This window comes from Melospiza melodia, chromosome 1 (genome assembly GCF_035770615.1).
Source record: "Melospiza melodia melodia isolate bMelMel2 chromosome 1, bMelMel2.pri, whole genome shotgun sequence".
Taxonomy (NCBI): Eukaryota; Metazoa; Chordata; class Aves; order Passeriformes; family Passerellidae; genus Melospiza; species Melospiza melodia.
In genome coordinates, this window is record NC_086194.1 from 85,885,117 (window position 1) to 85,906,502 (window position 21,386).

General features: G+C 41.5%; 1 protein-coding gene across 5 annotated transcripts in view; it reads right to left on the reverse strand.

Annotated features, from left to right (window-relative positions):
• The window catches only part of PHACTR1 (phosphatase and actin regulator 1), a 298,270-nt gene that overhangs the window by 156,668 nt on the left and 120,216 nt on the right, over positions 1 to 21,386 (reverse strand). The window contains exon 1 of one of the 5 annotated variants that reach the window (XM_063160618.1): positions 7,746 to 7,848. The exons of the other annotated variants lie outside the window; for them this stretch is intronic. The gene's annotated coding sequence lies outside the window, so the exon portion shown is untranslated. Of the gene's footprint in view, positions 1 to 7,745; positions 7,849 to 21,386 lie in introns of those variants that run through there. 5 annotated transcript variants of the gene reach the window in all.

Below are 21,386 nucleotides of genomic sequence, written 5' to 3' on the forward strand. Positions count from 1 at the left end.
TGACAATCTCAAGTCAAGCCAGCACAGGAAACTGCTAGGGCATGCATTAGGAAAGTTATAACTGTAGTGTTTCTCTCTTCCTAGCCCTCAACAATGCTGAGTAATGGCATGTCATCACTCTGCTTTGGAGGTGGCAGTCAGGTATGCTACTGCTTGCTTGGAGGGAATGAGATAAAAGCAAGCCAGCAGCAACCTGTCCCCTCCCTTCAAACTCTCTGAGCATCAGCCACACTTACTCCGTCTTTGCCAACCTTCAGTGCTAAACTTGGTATCCCACTCCCCTGAGCTACTGCTTCAGTTTCCAAGATTAGTTGGAACGAGTTCTCTTCCCCAGTGCTTTGCCAACTACAACCTACAGATGCTGGGAGGTAAGGAAGGCACTGAGAGTATGTCCTTATGCAAACGTGGACATTCACATAATGCACAAAGTTGGCCTGAGAAACAAAGACACACACTTGGCACAGTACTCCATTCTAGATCATTTACCTCTCTTTTAAGGATGATAAAATATATCACAAACTAGTTAATGGAACAAATTTAATATTTTGTCGCATTCTTGAAATGAGTATTGTTTTTCATTGTCTTATCAAATTTAATCTCTGAGGTTATGGCACAATGAAAGTTTCCTTGTAATAACTGCACAGAGACTTCAAAAAGAATTTTGTTTCCCTAATGGAGTGTCACTGCGATGATGATTAATTTGTCTCTCCCTTGAGGTCTCAAAGAAAGAAGATTTAAAAATAACCCCAACCAAATAAAAAAGGCCAATCTGAAGGTTCATGTTTTCAAATATGACTGGTGACTACATGGACCTACCTTAATATGCATTGAAGACTTTCAAAAGCAAGGAGTGAGAATTTAAAGGCAGTCCCCTTTAAAATGTGTCCAGCCAGCCACATTTGCAAACAAACAAAAGCACAATTGTTTGGGGAATGTAAGCCTAAATACCACCAATTTTAATACCATCTTTAAATACAATTTATGAAATGACAGCATGGATTGTACAAGCAGAGAGCAGAGAAGCAGCAGAGAATGACTCCTGCAGACACAGTCATACATGTGACAAAAGCAGCGTTGCAAGGGCAGCAATTGTAACAGCACTTCTTCAGGGAAAACCAGCTTGTAAGCAAGAAAACTCAGGCACAAAACAGGTCAAAACCACTCCAAAATGACTCAGAGGTCTCAAAGGCTGAAAACAACAGGTCAATTTTTATGGCTGCAAAAAAAAATCCAATGCTGCTCTTCTGAGAAGTTATGCATCAGAAGCAAGAGGGTGAACACAAGCAGGGGTGATTTCCAAGTAATCACTGCTACAAAAAAATCCCTGGGTAACCTACACTGTGGATGGACACAAGCCTAATCTAACAAGAAGAGAGTGTGGCATCCAGCACAGATTGTGTCCCATTTAAACCTGAATTTGCAGCTTCTGATTTGCAGTCCATCCCTTAGGACATTTTGGGTTGGTCTCTGGACTTGATAATTAGTGTTGGCGCCTACAGTGAAAGCCATCAGAGACTCAACCACAGTTTCTTCATTTTGGTTTAGTCCCTGCAAAAAACGTCTGTGTTCAGTCACTGCTGATTTGATTTTTTTATCAGATGGCTTCTCCTCACCCTCCTCAGCCTGCCAGCCTTCCAAGACCAGATGTTTTAGTGGCCATTATAGATTGGTGGTGCTGGGTTCATTTTGTTAATGACCTTTTTCTTGGACCAAAAATCCAACAAATCACTGTTCAACACCATGGCATCCAAACTAAAGCCTCTACTTGCTTCTGCTGTTTAAGGCATCTGTAAATAACTGATAAGGATTACTTATCTCTTCAGATGGCTTATGTTTTGGCAGAAGGAAGAAAACCCATCAACTCCAGCCTAAAGGAGGATTCTTAAGTGGAGGTTAGTCACTCCTGCTGCTCATGACTGTGCTCAAGCCTTGGAGAAACTGCATCTCCATGGCTTGTGAATGAGCCAAAGCTTCTTTCTCACTGTGATAAATATGCAGAGCACTGCATTAATTAGCTCAGGACACTGCTAATGTCAGATAGCGTAAGTCTCTCAAGTTCAACATGGCCAGATCTTTTACTCTCATTTGTGATGTGACTTACAAATAGGAGTAATAAATAACAGTCACCTGAATGCTAAATCTGTCTCTCCCCTCAAAGAACTACACTTGCTCTATACCATGTGCAGATTAAACATCCCTGGGTCATCTCCTCCATGTGAGGTAAACACTGAATCATAGAAGCATTAAGGTTTGAAAAGACCTCCAAGATCAAGTTTGACCTTTGACCAAACACCACCGTGGCAATTAATCCATAGTACTCAGTGTCATGTCCAGTAATTTCTCAAACATTTCCACCACTTCCCTGGGCAGTCTGCTGCAATGCTTTACCACCATTTCAGTGAAGATGTTCTTCTTGATGTCCAACCTAAACCTCCCACAGCACAACACAAGGCCGTATCTTCTTGGCCTGTTGCTGGCTGATTGGGAGAGGAGACTGACCCCCACCTGGCCACACCCTCCTTTCAGGCAGTTGTAGAGAGTGATCAAGTATTCTCTGAGTCTTCTTTTCTTGAGGCTAAACACCAGCTCCCTCAGCTGCTCCGCATGTGACTCACTCTGCAGACCCTCCAACCAGCTTGTACTGTTATACAGTATCAGCAGTTATGCCATGTCCATGAAGAACTAGAGCAAAACAGGTAAATTTAAAGTATGTGTAGTCACAGCTTGGGCACAGCAGCAGAGCAGACTGGCTTCTCAAAGCTAACAATCCCACCAACTTTCTTTCAATGCTCATTTCAAGAACCAAAGTTTTCCCCAGGAGATACAATTTTCATCTGAGTCAAGTCTCCAATGAGTAGATTTGCTTTGCCTTTGGGAAACAGAAAAAGTACATTTGGCTAGTTACATCATTTAGATCTTTTTACTCTACTCTGTAACTGCTTAGAATTGCAGAAATGAAAGGAGAAAAGCCATTGCTTCTCTATTTAATTCCTTCCTCCCTCCACTTCCCATGCTTATTCTCTATTGGTAATTTTTTACTTTGGATATTTAACAAAGATACAGTACTATTTTCAGGTTCTGTTTGGTTTTTAAAAATTAAAATAAAGATGGCTCAGAAGCCTCATATACTCAAGCACACACCTATTCACTTTCAGATAGAGACAAAATACTTAGCAGAGAAGTAATCTACCATTCCATCTGCACACCCCCCCAACTGGGGAAAAAAAAGGCAAAAAAGCCAGGAAGGCATAGGTGAACATAAAATAATACAAAATCCTTAGCTGTCTAGATCAGCAGCATGCAGGCAGTAAAACTAAAAGAAATCTCATTAACATGACACAACAGTCAATTATAGTAAGCAAAATTTAATGTTAAGTACTGCAGCCTGATTAATCAGCAGACATTCCTATTGTGAAAATGGTGCTCTACAAGTTTCAAGTTTTAGTTCACTGCACCACATTAAGCAAAAGGTGGGAAAGGTACAAGGGGAGACAGATTCATCTTTTGTGTAATTGCACTGACTCCAAAAGCAGACTCCTTTCATTCTTGAAAAGGCTCTGACTTGATATCAAATTCATGCACATTCAGAGGGACTCTCCTGATCATCATTTCCTGGCAGGATTTTTTGTTTTCCCAATATATTTCTAAATATAAATTGACAAAATGAAAAAAATGCTTCAAAAACATTTTGGTTAGGTTCATACCTGAAGAGTCACAGCTGAGGGCAAAACACACCACAGAAAGTATGTGGTGGGCTTGAAGCCCAGACCACCATCACAACTGGAAAAGGTGCAGTATTTGGGGGATTGTTTTCAGGACTGCCTGGCTTCGCTGTGCTCAGCAAAACTAAATTTCCCACTGCATAATTTTAAGAAAACTACCTCCAGCCAGAAACCCAAAGCTTTTGCATAAAGTTCTTACTCACACAGAATCTCCCAAATCTCTTCTACAGCTTAACATATTCATAACATGAATCTTTCAAAGTTTTTCCTACTCTTATACTGAACTACTACAGAATGAAGGACCATTTTACCATTGTACCACTGAATTGACTGCCCTGATATCCTGAAATCCCTTCTGATTTAAATTATCCTCTGATGCTAAGTAGCATCGGTATATTCAAAATTGAATTTTGGTAAACTGGAAAACAATTTTGGGAAAAGTTGTCTAACTCAAATTCCAATCCCTAAAAAACTAAACTTTGAAAAAAATAGCATGAAAATTTGAGAATAATGCTACAATTTATTTTGGTACTGATTAAATTCTGAGCAATCACATGTAACTTTTTTGTTTTTTCACTGCTCTGAAACAACTGAAACTGTGACAAAAAATTATTTTCAAGAAAGAATATTGTTTACTCCAATAATTTGTTTACTCCATGTGGACTTCCTTTCTTGTTCTTTGCATCTGTCATGAGGAAGAGGAAACAACTATTAAACAACTCCTAAACTCCTTTAGAGAGTCTTTTGACTCTCTAAAAAACGCTCTCTCTTTCTGAAAACAGAACTGTTTTTTCACTACAGCTGCACTTCCAAAAGCTTCCAGCATTTTCTTAGTTTGCCTCCACTGTGAATCTATGTGGATCTGACCACTGAGAACTAGAAAACCAAGTACATTTTGCCATTTCTTACAGACATTTTCCACAGGTCTATCAGACAAAGACTGTGTGAAACAAGAATTACTAAGAGGCAGAAATACTGCAATGGTGGTCTAAGTCACAGCTGCAGTTTCTGTTTGCTCTGCACTTCACTTGTAAGTGGATTCTGTGTTTCCCCTAGTCATTGTGTTTCAGAAATACAACCTTGCACAGATTTTTTCCAGGTTGGTTTTGGGGTCTTTTTGTTTGTTTGTGGTTTGCGTTTGTTTCTGGTGGTTCTTTTTGGTTGTCTTTTGGGTTTGTTTGTTTGTGGATTTTTGTTGGGTTTTTTTTTTTTGTTTGTTTGTTTGGTTTTGTTTTCTTTGGGTTTTCTTTGGTTTTTTGCTTGTTTTACCCTCTCAGGATAATAAACCACAGAATTTCCAACAGACACATTTGCTCCTTTATCAGCTTGATAGGCTGTTAAAAATGCCAGACACCTCCTGTTCTACTGTCTGAGAGTGGTAGGCTTAGAAAGAAAGAGGCATCTGGACTTTACTCACATACCTATTGCTTGAAAATCAAAGCAAAAATAACAAAGTTTGAGACTGTTTCTCAATTTGATAAATCAAATCCTAGCTTCACTGTTGAGCTAGAATTTTTCTTCTAAGCAGCATATGAAAGATTGTGTTGGGCCATTTTACTTCTTTGTCACCCATCACACTGAGTTTCCTCAGAGAAGTTTTCATTTGCCGATCCTTTATCCAATAAAGCATGATGACTCCTTCAGAGATTAAAAGTCTAATCTTCAGTAAGACTGACCACTCCTTATGAAAATTAATAGGTCTGTGCTTTCCTACCTATCTAATCCCCACTCTTACTGCCCTCATGAAGATAATGCATAGAAATCAGTGACTATGCTCAAAGAAGTTTCATTCAACTTCTGATCTCCTGAGATTGCACGCACAGAGAAAGATTTTGTAAGAAGACATCTAAATTATATTTTTTTTCTTCAATATCTTTGAAGGATATGTAGTGATATGTTGTGATAGAGGATTATCTAGTGAGCTTTCTTGATAGCTGTGAACATATTTGACTACACAGATGCCCCCTATAATATCATGGAGCAATGGCATTATAGAAATGATGACTATAACCTTTTAGTGCCACCTGGGAAGATTGCCCTGCAGAGAGATGACATTCAGTGGTCCAGGTCCCAGGAGAAGAGACATTCTCCTGTAGCTGCACCCCAAGACAAGATAAACTGCTTCTTCATTTCAACTGGCAATGGATCTGTATTTTGGGAGCAGAACAAGCAGGGCTGCAGTCTCAATAACAGAAATGAGTTACAAAGACCTAGCTCTGTTTCTTAGGAAGGCCAGGGCAGGAAGTGTAGCTCTGCTAACACAGAGGGCAGTGGAATTAGATCGCTGCTAGCTAAAGTCACAGTACTGTATCTGTTGTATGATTCCAGTGAAAACTACAGACATGACAGATGCCTCATACTTATCAATGTTTTACCTGAAGTCTTTTTACTGTTGTTGCTTCCATTGAGAAATAAACTTAGGAAAAAGATTAGACAAATGCTGTTAGCACTGACAAACCTCTTAACATGCAGCACAGTTAGCAATACTACTATTAGGGAGGACCAATAATCATGTACCATATTTTACAACTTTATAACAAAGATGACATTACCCATCACTAAAATCTTTCCCTCTTAGATGTAAATTTCACACAAAAAACACCCTAAAATAAACACTATAACCATTTTTAAATAGAACAGCAGAGGACAGTGCAACTATCTAGGCTAAGCTAAGGTCAAGATCATGCCCTGCCAGGAAAAAAAGAAACAATAAACAGAGAAAAGTTGTTAGTTTGCTTTGCTGAATTGTGTCAGTGGATAAAATGCTGAAGGTTTGGTTTGCATTTCCCAAATGTCTACAACATCAGCAGAGATTTTTAGCCTTTGTAGTCTCCACATATTACTATTTTCCTACTCAGATGTCTTTAGATGTCTAGTTTCATCATGGATGGCTGAGTTTCAACATCTATTTCTGTCCCCTTTAAAAGACAGCAGAGAAGTATGCAGAGCAGAATACTCATTTTGCTCCATGCCATGAACACAGCTATTCACCTAACTGTGACACAGGTCTATAATCACAGCACCCCATGCCAGCAAACACCTTCTTTCTCCCAGGCCATGTTTCAGAACAGCTTAACCAAAACCCAGCAGGACACTTCCCATACTTCAATTTCTTTGTGCTAAGTAAGGCAAACATCCTTGCTAATCAATAGAAGACCAATTCCATACTTAAAATCCATGCTGAAAGGTACTAGAGAAATTACTGGTCTCTGCTATGAATGCATGGCTTTCTTCACCTACAGTAGAAGTTGTTTCTGTACATTTTCTTTCCACTCTCAGGTCTCAGTTTTTCCCTAGCTCCTCTTTGCAGCCTGACAGCTGCTGTAGTTCTGCATAACCACAGAGCGCAGAATAAGCATAAAACTGGCTCAAAGTATAAACTCCATTTCCAAGTGCATCCTCTGGCACTTTTCTGAACAAGCCTTTTCTTTTGTCTCTACCTTTTTCTCCCCCTCTCCTGCTTGATTATAGGCTTATCCTGTTTTCATGCAGATGTACAGGCACTGATTTTGGTAGCCATCAGATATTGGTAAAATACAGCTGCATTTTCTATCATCTTGCAGTACCTTCAGAATCACAGGGTTAAAAATAAAAAAATAGCAGCAGAACACATCTTCCCCCTACCTTAGCATCTTCTCACCCTTTCCTGAGCTTCTTTGTGACCAAGGGCTGAGAAAAGTACCACTAGACCATTTCAGGTCTTCTATATAACTTTCTATACCACTTCCACAGCTTGTGCTGCTATTCAGCAGTTACTGCAGATCTCAGTTTCAGGAGGATTTGCAAGTCAATCCTCTATCTGTAAATCCCAGATGGCTCAGTGATTTTTAGCACAGCTATTGATCTCTTCATTCACAGATACGGCTTCTGGGCAAACACACCCAGTTGCTCCCACCAGCCCCGCCTGACTGCCACCGGCAGAAAAGAGGACTTGGTGAACCCAGACACTACCCGCTAATAATACTGCCACTTTGAGCAATAAAATTAGGCAGGAATAAGCATATGGTTTGCACGTTTGCCTACCTGATTACAAGGCTGCTGCCAGGCTCCCTCCCTTGCTCTGTAACAGCTGTGCTTTTGGCAGCTGAGCAGCAGCCTCCCTAAGTGTCATGCTCTGAAAACGCTCACGCTCTACACACACCCATCCAGCCTTGCCGTGCCAGACAGCCCCTTCTCCGCCGTCAGCCAGCCGAAAAACAAGTTGCAATTCAGTGACCAGTTCCCATATGAAAGGAAGATACAGAGGTCAGAACAATCAATGCAATTAGCCGTTCTGAAAACAGCACAAGGCTTTTTGTAAAATGGGAACAATTGGGTTTTATCTGCCCTTTCCCCTCCTCTCATATATTACCTATAAATCAAGAAGGTCTTCAGCAGATTGCTGCATGTTTGATGCCAACTGCTCTGTCTTCTTCATTTTATCTTATACCACTGCAGAACAGCCAGAATGCATTTGGGCTCCCTGGTGGTGCAGAAGGAAACTGCTCCTTACCTCCAAGAGGTAGGGAATCCTGCCTCCTCAGAGATCTTTGAGGAAGATGATAAGGAAACAAGCCAAAGGTCTAGCTAGCCCTCCCTCCCCACCCATGCTCTTCCCTGCAGATCAGTAAGCTACCATACATCCAGCCTCCACATGGCTGTGGCACCAGTAGGAGATTTCAGGCAAAGTGACATGGTATTTGATACTACTGTGACTCGTTCACATTTTGAAGGCTGTTTGTTGAGCTTTGTTACATGCAGTTTTGTCTCCTTCTGCAGGGAATTACTCAGCCAGGCAGTCACATGGCTGCAGCAGCATTATTAGAGGACTCAAAGTGTGCTAAGCTCATCTGGAAATCATATGAGGTGGGGAGATAAACAAACCCAAATGATGACAAGGAACTACTATCTCTGTGCAAATAGCAGCTTGTGACTTCCCCAGTGTGCATTCTCCCAGGGCTTTCCATCACAGAAAAACTCTATGAGTTATGGAGTAGTGTAAACCCCACCTAAATTTGAGAGGAACCCATCAGTACATGGAGTTCAAAACAAGCAGACAAACAGGTTACAACATGCCCTCAAGAAGGAAATGGGTACAGGGAAGAGGAGGATATGTATGAGTGCGAGTGTTTCAGATTTGGGGGGAGGGCAACAGTTAAAATAGTAACAAAATAGTGGAAAATTTTAAATTCAAATTCAGGTCCAATACAAGTCTTCTCCAAGGGTCAAAGGAGAACATTTCAGAGTTTCATAAAGTTTAATGGAATCTGATACAAATATTTGTATATGAGATTTTGGGTTGGACCTGCTCCATCATAATGTTTGGGAAAGTATCATGCAGGACTCAAGAAAATTAGAATGGTGTTATTTATAAATGCAAGTGAAGCACAGAGAGCTCTCAGACTGTGTCATGGTGGGATCAACAATGGAATTTACACTTTATTTAAAACCTAGACCAAGATGGTTCTTTGTCTGCCCTGACTAAGCTTAAAGGAGCATTTCATTCATTGCTGTGGTGCGTATGAGTGGTGCAAAATGAGAGACTCTGCAGATAATGGCTTGGATGTCCCACCTGCATGGCCAGATGTGGTGCTAGGATGTGAGGCCCAACAAAAAGATCCCCATTTTTGGTGGATGTTGCCCATGGGGTTAGGCATATTCCTTAGGGCCCCCTAAATCCTCAGGAACAGAGCTATTCACCTGACTGCTTTCTTGCTTCAGTTGATAAACTCTTTCTAGATTACTTTCAACTTCTTTCACAAATTGCTTGTCATATTTCTTTCCTGATCACACTTTTGCTTATTATTTTTTTCTTTCTATTTAAGTTGTGTAGTGAGGCAGCCAGTTTCATTCTTACCATTTCACAGATTTTACAGTGTAATGTAACCGATTTGTGTAATTGTTACTTCTTTTTCCCCAGCATTTCCCTTCCCTCATGCCTCACACCAAATATGTATAGCTACCAGCAGCCTTGTCTCTGCAGTCAAGTTCCTGCATAGCACAGCTCTTTTTTGTAATTCTCATTATGGTCAGGGCTATCACTGATGCTTCCAAAATGCACGCAAAGAGCCAGACAAAGACCAGAATCTTGATGGAAGAGGCACTGACAGAGGTGTGCAGATCCACAGTGGGAATGGGCAGCTCCTCAGACCTGTGGTATGTGCCCTTCTGAAACTTTCCTTCTGATCCAATCAGCCTGAAGCACTTCCAAATATAAATCTTTCAGCTTTCCACAGTGCTTCCCCAGTCATTCTGTACTGCCACCCTCACTGAGGGAGGAGCTGAGGGGCGGCTGACAGGTGTGACCATACAATCACAGAATATGCTGAGCTCAAAGGGATCCACAAGGATCATCAACTCCAATTCCTGACCCTGTACAGGACACCCCAAGAATCACACCATGAGCCCAAGGGCACAGTCCAAAATCATCTTGAACTCTGTCAGGCTTGGTGCTGGGACCACTTTCCTTGGGGAGCCTGTTTCAGTGCCCAATCACCCTCTGTATGAAGAACCTTTTCCTGATATTCAACCTAAACCCTTCCGGACACAACTTCATGCCATTCCCTTGGGTCCTATCACTGGGCACCACAGGGAAGAGCTCAGTGTCTGTCCTTCCTCTTCCTCCCTAAAGGGGAAAAGGAGGTTTCCCCTTTTCCAGGCTGAACAGACCAAGTAGCCTCAGCTGCTCCTCGTATGGCTTCTCCTCAAGGCCCTTCACCCTCTTGTTGCCCTTCTTTAGATGCTCTCTAAGAGTTTCATATCATGCACTGGAAAATAAGATCAGGAGAAAGAGCTACTGGAAGGACAGGTTCATACCTAGCCCTGACATTTATGTGAGTTTTTGCTTGTTCTGAGCTGGTGATCGTTGTGGACACAGTGATACAAATGTGGGTTGATCTACCAGTACACAGCAATTAGGCAGGGGGCTGGCTATCTCTTGAGACTGCTGCATCTATTTTTCCCTCTGAAAACCTTCCCACTTTGGCTATGACACCATGCTGACACACTTGTCTCTCCAGCAAGTTGCCCTTTCCTTACCCATTCCACTTATCCCCTGCAAAGCACATTCAGGGAACCCTAAAGGAAATTAATATTCACCACAAAAACAGAGAAAAGAAAATACTGTTGAAGTCCAATTGGGTTGCTGAATATTTTAATGTGCAAGTCCCAAAACTCAGGGGATATTCAGTGATGGGATGGATTTGGTATTGGACTCTCATCTGAATGAAAACTGACATGTATGAAAAGACATAAAGCAGAAAGCTAACAGAATATACTGATTTCTGTAATTTTACTGTCCTAAAACTATTAGCCTCTGGAAGGGACATATGGTACTTGTTTAACTTTGTATCTCAGTTTTCAACAAAAACCTTTACTCTGGTTTTAAGATCCCCTTTTTCTCTTTATGGTAAAGTCCATCCAGTAGGGATCTGGATCAAAATCTGTTACTTGTCCTGTGAAAAAGACAGAAGTTTACCCCCTATAAATCACCACCCGAAAGGGAAGCAGCAAGTCAGGTGGACTGCTGATATTGAGTACTCTCTGAACAGTTTAGGAAAGCAACACCTAATGGTCATCTCATGAACATCCTTGGTAACCTGACACAAAGCATCTCACAGTTTCATCTTGAACTGTCTGTGCTTGTCTGCTCCAGTAAAGACTTCTCCCCTCAACTGAATTTTTCAGTCTCCAGCCTCATCTAGCTTGTGACCCAGGTTAGTTGCTTGTAACAACAGCTTAGAAATGCATGGTGGACTCTCATTAAGAGGACTGATACTTATTGAAGAATCAGGTGCTTTCTCTTGCTAGTTTCATCACATGCACTGTAAAAAAAACAAAACAAAAACTCGCAGATTTAGATTATAATATTTTAAACCCAGTAATAAATATGGAAGAACATTCTGTGCAACTGTTCTTTGATTTGCTGTGTGTGGTTGGTCTATTTCTTTACTTTCTGTGCTTTAAAAGTAAACCTCACCAAACAGCTGTGATTCTAGCATGTTCACATGATGTGGGGAGCTGGAATTCCATGAGAAACCATGAAGTTGTGGTTCTGTGTTCGACACAGAAAGTCTGAATATTTTGGGTAGCCATCAATCCTTGCTGCAGCTTCACCAGGTTCACTGAACTCAGTACAGCGTGTCCAAAACAACTGCCTCATCTTTCTGCATGGTAGAGACAATTATGAAAAAATCTCATTTCATCAAAAATGTAAAAAAGCTTTAAGACCTCTCAAAGTGGGAGATGGGCAAAGCTATCCTATGTCAAGCACAAGCTAAATGTGAAACAGAGACAGCAATAGTCTATTACAGTTTTGCTAGACAGATATATTTTTAAAGGGTGTATCTCTGTGAAAAATGTCTATTGTATTATTTTTTCTTTCCTCAGTATACCACATAAAAAATGCCAAAACACCAACAAATCCAAAATCTTATCTACTTCAAAGTCCCTAGAAATAATGTGAATGCCTAGCAGAATTTTAATGATACAGAGAGAGTTACTGCAGATTAGTTTAAGTATCACTAAATAATGAGGCATTTCAGGGGCTGTAAGATACTGAGGGTTTCTGAATTCAGTCTTTTGTCTGTAGTACTTTGAGGAATTTATTAATGCAGTTCATATTATGTAGGGTTTCACAGAGGCAAATTAAATGCATGTTGTTTTTAAAAAATATCCACATCTATAGGAATATAAATAGTCCTAGCATGAAAATATGGTATCTTAGAGAAAATTTACAGAACAAAAATGCTTTTGAAACAATAATAATACTTTCTTAGCATCTATCTTTTTGCAAAACATTCAACAGAAAGCATAGCAAATTAATCCTTCCAACACTCCTTTGAAATTCGGAGATAACTAATTCTTCTTTTACAGATAAGGCCCACAGAGGTAGGATAGTAAAACTGTTTGGCTAAAGACATTTGGAAAGCTAAGGCTAAAAGTTAAAGGAGTATTGACAGATAACCACATCTTACATTACATCTTACATAATCCAGACCCACATCTTGCATTCTTCTTAATGAATACCCCATAATTTTAAAAAATAAGGAGGATAGTATCTCTCCCTATATCGAAAGGCTGCATGATTCTGGGAGAAGCAAAATAACTCTGTGCCTATGTGAAGAATAAGTACATAGTTCAAACATAAATGTGCATAACATCCTTTTTAATATACAGACAGCTGTACTAGGGGAAAAATACAGTCAGAAAAGCTTGGCTCGACAATGTATGAGTCTCCCCCATCCAATCAATCTGGATGCTGTAGCCAGAGCCATAACAAAAGCTGGAGAATGAAAATTGCTGTTCCTCAGTACCCTTTTAGACAAGGGCAACAAATGTAACCAACAGCTCGGTCTACCACTATAAAAAGACAGGCTGTAGACTCACAAGGGCCAAGCAAGTGGCATTCATTAAAACCAGGAGGAAGAAGAAAACATGATGAGATTTGGCTTTAAAGTCAAATCTAAACGCAGTGGTAGAAAAGCAGTTCAAGCCACAGAGAGAATTCATTACTCCATGGGTATCTCCATAACTTTGCAAGGAATTCTGGCCAGCATCTCAAGTCAAATTTAACCCTTTGTAGATCTACTGACTTCTGTGGAATCTTTATTGAACAAATTTCTTAAAAAGCTCTGGGATGGCTACCTAAAGCTCTTTGTAGTGAGAGGAATTTCAAGAAAATCCACATTACCCTAAATGAATCTAAATATAGACTAGGTTAACTTCTTATCTCATTGAAGATCAGGAACTGCCTGTGCAAAACCCCTTATTAAACTTTCTTGCCTTAGCTGGCAAGTAGTTCCACAGGATTTTGGGCTGTCAGGGTAGTGAATGAGTGAGAGAATAGCTAAACAGGATTACCACGACACAGTAACATGAAGGTGAATATAGTGGTCATCTGAAGCAAACTGGTGGTTTTCACACCTTATCTCCTACATCCTTTCAAAGTATGCGTATTTTTAGAACTTGTAGCATGTCAAAGAGGAAAGGTTTAAAATGGGATCAAGGGTAAAACAAAACAGCTGAAGAGAGGTGCTCATACTTTTGAATTGTGGCAATCCAACCCTGTGAAAATTACCTACTTCAAAAGGCAATGGTAACAGGTGAGAATAGGAAATGTCAATACAACCTAGAGATCATACCATGAAGGGCTCACATTTTGCCTAATACAGCTCCCCTGAAGTCAGACAGAATAGAATTTCATGCTATTCCTAGGAAAAGAATGGAACAGACTATTTTAGTTGGAAGGGACCTAAAATGATCATCTATAATCCAGCTGCCTGACCATTTGAGGGCTGACCAAAAGTTAAAGCATGCTCTTAAGAGCACTGACCAAATGCCTCTTAAACACTGACAGGCTGGGAGCATCAGCCACCTATTTAGGAAGCTTCTTCCAGGGTTTCACCACCCTCTCAGTAAGGAATTGCTTCCTAATACATAGTCTAAATCTCTCTTTGTGCGGCTTGGAACATCCTATCATTGCATCCCAGGGAGTAGAGCTCATCATCTCCCTCCCCCCTTCCTCTCCTCAGGAAGCTGTAGACAACAATGAGGTCACCCCTCAGCCTCCTTCTCTCCAAGTTAGACAAGTCCAAACTCCTCAGCTGCTCCTCACAGGACCTGCTTCCAGCCCTGTCACCACCTTTGTTACCCTCCTGGTACGTTCAAGGATCTCCACAACCTTCTTAAATGGTGGGTGCAGATGTGCACACAGGGCTCAGGGTGAGGCTGACGCAGCGGGACAACTCCTCTCCTGGCTGGCTGGCTATGCCTTGCTCAATGTGGCCTGGGATGAGGTTTGCCCTTGGGGATGCCAGGGCACACAATGGCTCACAGGGACCTGCTGCTGACCCGCACTCTCAGATCCCCTTCCACAGGGCTGCTCTCCAGCCACTCCTCCCCAGGTTCATACCTGTGCCCATGATCCTCCATCCTAGGAGCCAGATCCAGCATTTGGATTTGTTAAATTTCATCCCACTGATGAATGCCCAATGCTCCACTCTACCTCTCTGCAAGGACTCCCGTCCCCCAAGAGAGTCAGCAGCACCTCCCTGTTTGATACCATCAGCAAACCTGCTAAGGGGGCATTCAATTCCTGCCTCCAGATCACTGAGAGGTATTTGCACAGCACTGGCCCTGGAACTGATCCTGAGGAACACCCCTGGTGACTGCTCACCAGCCAGATGTAGCCTCATTAACCAAATCCCCTTGCATCCTGCTGCTTAGCCAGTTCTTCAGTGCATACCAACTCATTCCAGAGATGGGCAACTTGTCCAGAAGGATGCTGTAAGGGATGGTATCAAAAGCCTTACGACAATCCAGAAAACTACATCTGCCACCTTCCTTCCACACACCAGGCAGGTGACCTTATTGTAGAAGGATATCAAACTAGTGAAATGGGACTTTCCTTTTGTGAACTCTTGTGTCTGATTACTGCATTGGTCTTTAAATGCCCTTCAGTACAATCCAGTTTAATCTTCTCCATAGCTCTTCCAGAAACTGAAGACTAGCAGGTTTGTAGTTGCCTGGGTCTTCCCTCACACCCTCATTGCATATAGGGCAACTTCTATTCTAGGCAAGATTGGGAGGATCTTGCAAGAGGAGCTGCATAATGCACATATCTGCAAAGCACACAGCCTTGTGTGTTAGGGAAAGCTCTGTCCTGAGGGCTTAGGAAGCCACAGAGACAAGTAAGACTCCAATACAGGTTTTAGGTTCTGTGGTCAGTGTGGCACCCAGACAACCTTAATATTCAGTAACTGCATACATCTCAGGCCTCTGGGGAGAACTGCTTGTGAACTGTGGCCTAAGCAACCTGACAGAGAGCTGCTGGCATTGAAAGGATCGGTGTTTCACAGAGCTGGAATCTCTGGTGAGTGCACAGCAAAATTACTGTTCTCTAAGGTCTTCTTTAATGAGCTGACATAGAACAAAAGAATAATTTTTTTGAGCCACACTTTCAGAAGATTGTCAGAAGACATATGCAGAAGATGCCTCACTTGAACCATTCTGAGCTTCTTAAACATATAAGGTACCTGGGGACATCTAGGTTGTTCATGAAAAATGTTTGTGCAAACAATTTTTTTATTCCTTCTAGCAAATTCATGAACAGAAGCTACCAAAAGTAAAAACCCAATCGTTAATTGGACAAAAATAGGTATCTGAGCATAGAAATGGGAGATTTTGGAGAGCCAGTCTGTGTTCCTGCTTTTGGAACAGATAGAACCAATGGAAATGTATTTGATCATTTGAGTGTTGTACTGGCTGAGTTTGTTGTCACAAACAAACCCAAAGAACTGGATTTAAACTCCTGTTCCAGAAGGTGTGGATTTCACTAATACATGAGAGTATTATATCCAGAGCCTGCATCTTATCCTATAAATCTGTATGCAGAGGGGGAGGCATAAGCATGTAGGTGGGGTTTTAAATACAGCCTGCAGGCTCCTCTACCATTTTGCTCAGTTGGAGTCAACTCCCTAAAGCTAAATCTATCTCCTAGCATACTTACTATTTCCATTGTATGTACATCTTAAACTGTGCTAAACTATCTTAAATGGTCATAAGTAATCTCCACTATAGTCAGGGTAACATCAAGCAGACACTTTTCATCATCTCACCAAAGAGCCATCTGAAAGACTCACCTCTGAAATTAATAACCACACTGCCACTTAAAATAATTTACCATATCAGCCAAGAAGTGGGAAACTAACAAGATTAATAATAATGATGAAAATCCTGTCCAGCTATGTGCTGTGGATTGTGAAAATGATCTAAAAATGTCTAAAAAAAGAGTAAGCCTTGAGACACTAGGTGGAAGAAGTTGAACTAGCAATTGGCATTACCAAGCAGAAAATGAAAATTTTGATCTTTTAGAACCAAAATCTAAACTAAATTCTTACTGCAGCATTTTTAATACATCTTTGCTTTCAAAGTTTTCAGAGAAATTATTTTATTCTCTTATTCAACATGTGAGATAGCACAGATTCAGTACTTGCAAAGGGTTAATGAAAAAACCCTCAACGTTTGTACATTTCAAAAGTGATGCTTAAAAGAACCCACACAGTTTTGTTCCACAGTCAGTTCCACATGTCACAATAGCAACATGTCACCTAAGATAAATACAATATAGAGAATCCAATTCATGTTGGAGGCATCAACTTTATAAACATCTTCCTCTTATGTGTTTATAGACCACCTCAAGGACACAAATACTGCTTTTGGGTCTGAATAGGGGGAAAAGAAGTTACTCTTTTGTCCTGCTCTACCATGTTCATTGGTCCATACACCTTTGACATGCAGTCACAGGGTTTAAGTTTCATGAAGCCACACCATCAATACAGGCTAGGGGATGAATGGATTGAGAGCAGCTCTGCAGACTTAGGGGTGTTGGTAGCTAAAATACTGGATATGAACTGTCAATATGTGCTCACAGCCCAGAAAGCAATAATGCTGTCATCCTGGGCTGCATCAAAAGCAGCGTGGCCAGGAGGTTGAAGGAGAGGATTCTGTCCCTCCATTCTGCTCTGGTCAGACTTGGAGTGCTGCATCCAGCTCTGGAGCCCCAACACAAGAAAATCCTGGACCTGCTGGAGCAAACCCAGAGGCCACAAAGATGATCAGAGGGCTCAAGCACATCTCCTGTAAAGGCAGGCTGAGAGAGCTGGGGTTGTTCAGCCTGGAAAAGAGAAGGCCTTGGGGAGACCTAAAAGGGGCTTATAAGAAAGATGGGGGCAGACATTTTGGTAAGGCCTGTAGTGATAGGACAAGGAGTAATGGTTTTAAACTAAACAAGGGTAGATTCAGACTACATAAAAGGAAGAAATTTTTATAACAAGGGTGGTGAAGCACTCAAACAGGTTGTCTAGACAGGTTGTGGACACCACATCCCTGAAAAGATTCAGGGTTTAGTGGTAGACCTGTAGTATCAAGTTGAATGGCTGGACCTGATGATCTCAGAGGCCTTTTTGCAACCTTAAATCATGTTATTCCCATCTTCAAAAAGGACAAGAAGGAGGACTCAGTCAGCCTCACCTCCATCCCTGAAAAGGTGATGGAACAGCTCATTGTGAAGGTCATCACCATGCATATAGAACAAAAGAAGGTCATTTGGAATAGTCAGCATGGATTCACCAAGGACCTGGGGGCCTTGATGGGTGACAAGTTGACCATGAGCTGACAGCGTGCCATTGTGGCCAGGAGGGCCAATGGTATCCTGGGGTGCATCAGGAAAAGTGTGGACAGCAGGTTGAGGGAGCTGATCCTCCTCTGCTCGGCTAGTGAGGTCACATCTGGAGTGCTGTGTCTGCTTCGGGGGTCCTCAGTGCAAGAGAGATAAAGAGCTACAGGAGACAGTCCAGTGGAGGGACAGAAAGATGTTTTGGTGTCTGGAGCATCTCTCTTACAGGAGAGACCGAGGGAACTGGGGATTTTAGTCCAGAGAAGAAAAGACTGAGAGGGGAATCTCATGAATGCATATAAATATCTTGAATGCATATAAATATCTTGAAGGCACCATCCAATAAGATGGTGCCAGACTCTTTTCAGTGGTGCCCAGTGACAGGATGAGGAGCAATGGCCATAAACTGAAACACAAGAAGTTCCACCTCAACATGAGGAAGAACTTTTTTACATTGAAGGTGGCAGAACACTGGAACAGGCTGCCCAGGGGAGTTATTGGAGTCTCCCTCTCTGTGACTCATGATTTTAAAGGGTTAAGATTTTAGCTGAGGGTTAGAACCAATTCATATTGAAGTTAGATACACCAACAATAGGTTAATGATGCTTAAGCTAAAGTTATTTGTTATCTTATGAGCTCATTTGTAGAAAGAAGTGGAGCTAGTGAACCATTATAGGAACATATTGAAGCCAGTAGAACAATGCCTAGCACCTGGACTCTGCGTTAATCCATCACAAAGCAGAAGGTCTTGGATCATGACAGAGGGTCATAGAGATCTGCTGAACACCTCCCTGACTTCATTCCTGGGACCACTGACCCAATTCAAGACCACCAAACCAATGCAAGAGAAGAACTGCGCACATGTGAAGGACTAATAATCTCATTTTAATACAAAGGGGTGTGGTAGGCGCTGGGTTTATGCATATGTTTATGCATATTTTGTGGGAAATAAATAGAAGGCAAAGAATCTTGTGTGGTGCCGCCCACTGGTGTAATAAACATACTACTTTCTAACTTTGACTAGTTAGAGAGTCTTTGTCTCTGATTTTAGTTTTAATGATTCATCTGGAGATTCAAACCCCACCCAGATGTGTTCCTGTGTCATCCCAACCATTCTGTGATTCTATGAATCAATGGACAGGTTTGATGGCAATCTGAGTTACCTAATCTAGCTGAAGATGTCCCTGCTTATTGCAGGGTGGTTAAACTAGATGAGCTTTAAAGGTTCCTTCCAACCCAAAGTATTCTATGATTCTATGGACCCTTGTTTAGGTGTTGAGAGCCATCCAGCCTCCCTTATCTGCTATGTACAGACAGAGCACAATCCAGAAGCTACTGCTGTAATTCTTCTGAAATACTGTGTCAAAAAGCATTTATTGCTCCAGAGTCAGTGGGACTGTACTCATCACAGCAAGGATCCCTCTTAGGAAATGTACAGCACTTTGGAAAATGTCAAAGCTGACTAGCTTGACCTATACTCAGACATCATAAATTTGTCCATAAAGCTACCTTTGCAATGCAATGAGACCATCTTGTCTTCTGTATCCTAGCAATTAGCAGCCTTTTTGCTTTCAGTTTCTTAAGCTTATTCAAAGAAATCAAATAAAAAATCCAAAACTAAATTGAACTCACACAAAAAAGGCCAGTCAGCTAAATTCAGCTTCAGAGCTTATGTCTAATATGTCACAATTCAATGACAACACATATGAACAATTCCCAAAGTGTCAATGAAAAGAAGTCACATCTCTACAGGAGGTGCAAGAAGATGCTCTAGAAATCTCCCTGCAGGGATTTCCATAGGATTTTATTCTACTTTAAAGGGGGATTTCACATGATGCAGAACTGTGTGATCCAACAGTAGCTGCTATAGAACAAACCAAAGCTCCTCCGGCACCAACCCTCCCAAGTTACATCCCAGTCTGGGACCAAAGAAAGAAGTCACAATTATTAAGGACAAGAGAGAATTCAAATGAAAACAACCAGCCAACCAGATAAATCAAACAAAATAAGAATTTGAGATGTACCAAATTTCTGTTTTTAAAAAAACAGTTACAGTAAGAATTCTGGCCTTTGAAGCCTTGTCTTTAAGAAATTTCTTGCCTGGCAACCTTGCCATAGATTTGCACATCCAGACATAGGAGGAATATGGACTCTCAAATCCTTTAGAGAAGTCCTCAGGAACACCTAAGTCAAGGAAGAGTAGGAAGTCATTTGGGTCGTTTGGCAAAGCCTGAATCAGTTTACAACCTCAGCTCCCAACCTCCATTCTCTTGTAAGTATTCACAACTGAGAGCTCTGTACTCAATGAGATTGGTTCTGCAGCCATGTCAACCCAAAGAATCCCCTTCCTTCCCTCTCAGCAAAACTTCAGCTTTTAAGAATTCCTGTACTTATTGCCACAGGATCCCTTTGTTTCTCCTAAAACAGAATTGGGGGTTTTTTTAGCAGCAGAAGTGACGCATAATCCAAAGTGGTTGCCAAAACTGGGTAATAGAAAATTATTACACCACAGTACCTGGAGGAAGAAAAACATATCAAGAAAAGAAAAGCCTCTCCTTTCCCATTCAGAGAGAAACAAAATTAAGGGATTAGAAAGGAAACCACATCAAAAAGCATCAAAAAGGTTTCCGGTTCTGCACTGTGCTTTAAAGGGGCATAGAATGGATTGTGCAGTTAAGACAGGGAGAAGTTAAAGTACCTCCATAGCAGTGGATGGAGAGCTCACAGCAACAAACACATGATTTTTAGAATCTTGAAATCTATATAGCACTGCAAGCTGTAGCCTTGGCCTCATCAATCCTTTGTGCTCTTTTGGTCAGCACTTCAGACAGCCTCATGAGGACATAATTATCTGTATCTGTGCTCCATAGTGCCTGCACTTCAGGAAAGCCTCTTTCTGCAGCTAGCATGAAACATCTAGGCCCTATCCTGGAGACTCTGGGTTTTTTGGAAGTCTGCATTGTTCTGTGGTTGAGAGCAAATCTCAGACCTTTCTACTGTGGAGCACCTTTTACAGTGAAAGGCTTCCCCTAGCCAGCACTTAGCAGAACTGCATCTGAGTGAAGAATACTGGAGCAGCATTTCTTCTCCATTTCTCATGTGTAACTGTATCACTGAGCAGAGCCCAGGGGGTATGGAGAGAGAAAGCTAATTTCACCCTGTTTCTCATTAATGCTTTTGTTGTGCCACAGAAGACAAAAACCAGTATTCCATTTCCCAAACTGCAATTCTCTGTTAAAAAAGGTGTTTTGCATTAGTGAATGCAGGCAATTCAGTAAAAAAACCGAAAGAATTGTAGGCCCGAATTTTGCTGTGCACATCTGTATCTCCTTGTTTACAGACACATGTTTAAGGCAAGGGATGCCCTTCTTCCCCCAGTCAGGAGGGCCAGGGTGTCCATTCTTGTCCTGTGTGCTCTTCATCCTTACCCTCAGCTGAAAGGATAAATTGCTGCCTAAACAAGAGGTACTCACTGAGGATGTGCCTGCCTGAGAGCTGGGAAACCAGCA